This window comes from Scylla paramamosain, chromosome 35 (genome assembly GCF_035594125.1).
Source record: "Scylla paramamosain isolate STU-SP2022 chromosome 35, ASM3559412v1, whole genome shotgun sequence".
Taxonomy (NCBI): domain Eukaryota; kingdom Metazoa; phylum Arthropoda; class Malacostraca; order Decapoda; family Portunidae; genus Scylla; species Scylla paramamosain.
The window spans coordinates 1636406-1640000 of NC_087185.1; positions in this window are offsets into that span (position 1 = coordinate 1636406).

Here is a 3595-nt window from a genome sequence, read left to right on the forward strand (position 1 = left end):
GGGAGAAGAAGGAAGAGGAGGAGGAGGAGGAGGAGGAAGAAGAGGAGGGATCAGTGAATAATGGAGAAAAGAGTTAAAAAGACAAGATAATGTTCTTGAATAATGGAAGAAGGAATGAAAGAAGTTGGAAAAAGTGCACGCAAACATACACACAAACACGTTGATTTCCTCATATCTCCGAGTTTTTTTTGGGAGATTCTGAAGTGAAGTTAGGAAAATACAAATAAACATAGAAAAAAAAATGCGACAATTTCTTTATATTCTTGAGTTTTGAGATTTCCGAAGCAAGGCGAATAAAGAAGACGGAGAAATACAAACACACACACACACACACACACAAAAAAAAAAAAAGGTTAATTTTTCTATATTCCTAAGTTTTTGGATTCTAAAGTAAGACAAATTAAAGAAAAAAAAACTGCAATTCACTCAATTTCTCAGTATCGTCTCCTTTCCCCTCCGTTCTTTGAGTCGGTTCACTTCTCTCTTTAAAACAACATCAGCCATCTCTACATCTCACTTTCATATCCTTCCTGTGCCTTCCATCCTCCCCCTTACCCTGCCGAACCTCATCTCGTTTCCTCTTTCCCCGTCACTGGCCCTCAAACCTCCTACCGGGCCGAGACACCGGGAAAAACTTGCACGCTTGCAGATGTAGCAAATCTCTCCGCAGTCTCCGCCAAGTCCAGTCTTCTGTCGCCTGTCCTTCCCTCTCCTTGCCTCTCCCTGCTTCTCCTTGCCCTCTCCTTGCCTGCCCTTGCTTCTCCTCACTCCAGCGGTTGATAAGATAGAGAGATATATTTTTTTGTAGTTTTTTTGCATAATAGAGGTAGTTTTTGTATATTTTTGTCTTGTTCTCGAGTGTTTTAAAGGATTGTAGTGGATGATATTAAGGTTTTCTTGGGTGGCTTCGTGATTCTCATGATGATCTGAGGATTCGAAGTCTTCTGTAGGAGCTAGTGGAATGTATTGAGGTTTTCAAGGGTGCTTCCATGATTTTGGTGATAGTTTAGCATGATTCTACATCGTTAATAGGTTTTGTTGAGGTTATTAAGATTTTCAAGGGTGTTTTCATGATTATGGTGATAGTTTAGCATGATTCTACATCGTTAATATCTTTAGTTGAGGTTGTTACGGTTTTCAAGGGTGTTTTTATGATTCTGGTGATAGATAAACGATGATTCTGCACTATTCTAGGGTCTAATGGAAGATATTAAGATTTTCAAGGGTGTTTTCTTGATTCTAGTGATATGTAAACGATGATTCTGTACCATTAATGGGGTGTAATGGAAGGTACTGAGGTTGTCAAGGATATTTTTGTGATTCTAGTGATAGTTTGACGATGAATCAACACCATTAGCAGGGTCTAATGGAAGGTACTGAGGTTTTCAAGGATGTTTTCATGATTACAGTGATAGACAGACAAAGATTCCACAGCTTTAGCACAAAACAATCCAATTAATCATCCCCGTGGCCTTTGAAGAACAAATCCTGGGGAGAACAAAGCGAACACACACTCAAGAACCAGAGACAAAGCGATGTTCCTTTCCCCGGAATCTTCAGACGGCGGTAGAAACTTGATGTAATATTTTGTCATTTTTTCTCGTACTGTCTCCCAACTTTTTTCCTTGGCCTTTGCGTCCCTCCATCGGCCTCTGGTGGCGGTCGTCAGGAGTAATGGACCGCTGCTGATGTGCCCAACGCGCCGTCACAGCCTTAGGGAGGAGTGGTGGTGGTGGTGGTGGTGGTGGCAGAGGTAGAGGTGGTGGTGGTCATGTGAGGGGAGAGAAATGGTGAGGAGAAGGTCGGCAGTGTGAGGAGTGGGAAGAAAATGGTGTGTGTGTGTGTGTGTGTGTGTGTGCACGATACTTTCTCACTAAATGTACAATATATATTTTTTTTTTAACGATACTCTTGACCTAATTTTCTCACTTTTTTTTTTAAGTGTCAAAAAAAAAAAAAAAAAAATAGTGGGAATAAATGGTATTTGTGTACGATATTTGAGCACTAGACGTACGATGAGTTTCTTCCCTAAAACGATATTCTTTATTTAATCATCCTCACACTGAAATTTATCTAAACCAACCACAACACGATCAAAAACGTAAATAAACTGAACCAATGAGCTGCATTTCAAAATTTATGTACAGCATTTACGGAACTAGATGTACGATAGTTTTCTTCTCTAAAAACGATACTTCTGACCCACTTTCTCCCATACATTTTATAATAAAGGACCAAAACACATAAATAAACTGAACCATTGAGTTGCATTTCAAAATTTATCACGAGCAATCACACCACATCGACTTTTATCTCTGTGTGGGAAATCGGAATCCCAAATCTAATCAATTAATCAGCGCGGGGAACCAACGGCCATTTTTGCAAAACACATCATTTCATTTCCGCTCCCCGTCCCTCCCCGCCACCCGACGCTGTTGAAACACTGAGGCAATGAAGCAATGAACCACTGAAGCACCGAGGAAAGACTTACCTGTTTTGTAGTGAGGTTTCGATATGAATTATTGCGTTGTTGTTGTTGTTGCTGTTGTTCCCCTTCGTTTATTTGTTTCTTATTCTCTCCTTTCTCCTTTTTCTTCATCTTCTTTTGTTTTTTCTCCTTTCTCCTTCTCCTTTTCTTGTTCTCCCTTCTTTCCTCCTACTTTTCTTCTTTTCCTACTTTTATCTGTATTTCTCCGCCCTTCCCTCCTTCCCAACTCTTTTCCTGATGCTTTTCTCCTTTTCTCTTTCTCTCCTTCCTTATTTTTATCTGTTACTTTCCTTCTCCTCTCCTCCTCTCCTCCTCTTCCCCAACTTCTTTCCTCCTTCTCTCCTCTTCCTCCCCTCCTCCTCTCTTCCTCTCCTTTTTTTCCTACTACTTTCTTCCTCTCCTCCTTCTCCTTTGCTACTTTTCTCCTCCTTTCTCTCCTCTTCTTCTCTGCTACCTTCCTCCTCTCTCTTCTCCTCCGCTCTTGCTGCTTTCTTCCTTCATTTCTCCTCCTCCAATTCTTCTTTCCTCTTCTCTCTTCTCCTCCCTTGGTACTTTCCTTCTCCTCTCCTTCCCTGTTATTCTCCTCCTCTTCCTTCTTTCCTATTGTTTTCCTTCTTTCTTTCCTCCTTCCCTATCACTTTCCTCCTCCTTTCCTCCTCCTCTCTTGCTACTTTCCTCCTTCATTTCCTTCGTCTGAGAGGGAAGTTCGAGTCACAACTTAAATTGGTCAAGTTTACTCCAGTCTCGTGTGCCTTCTTCATCTGGTGTCGGTGCAAAATAAGGGAAGTTGTGATATTTAGTGTGTTTGTGTGTGTGTGTGTGTGTGTGTGTGTGTGTGTGTGTGTGTGTGTGTGTGGCGGGGGGAGGGGTAACATACTGTAAAGAGGTGATATTAATTTTTTTTTCTTTTCTTTCTTTTTTCTTTTCCTTTTTTCTTCGTTTTTATTTTTCTACTTCTGCTTTTTTTTCTTTTTGTGCTTTTCTTTCTGCTTCTTGTTTTTTTTTCTTTCTTCTTCATTTCTTTCTTCTTCTTCTTCTTCCTCTTCTTCTTCTATACATTCATATTCATCTTAATTCATTCTTTTCTGTTGCATATCTCCTCGTTTT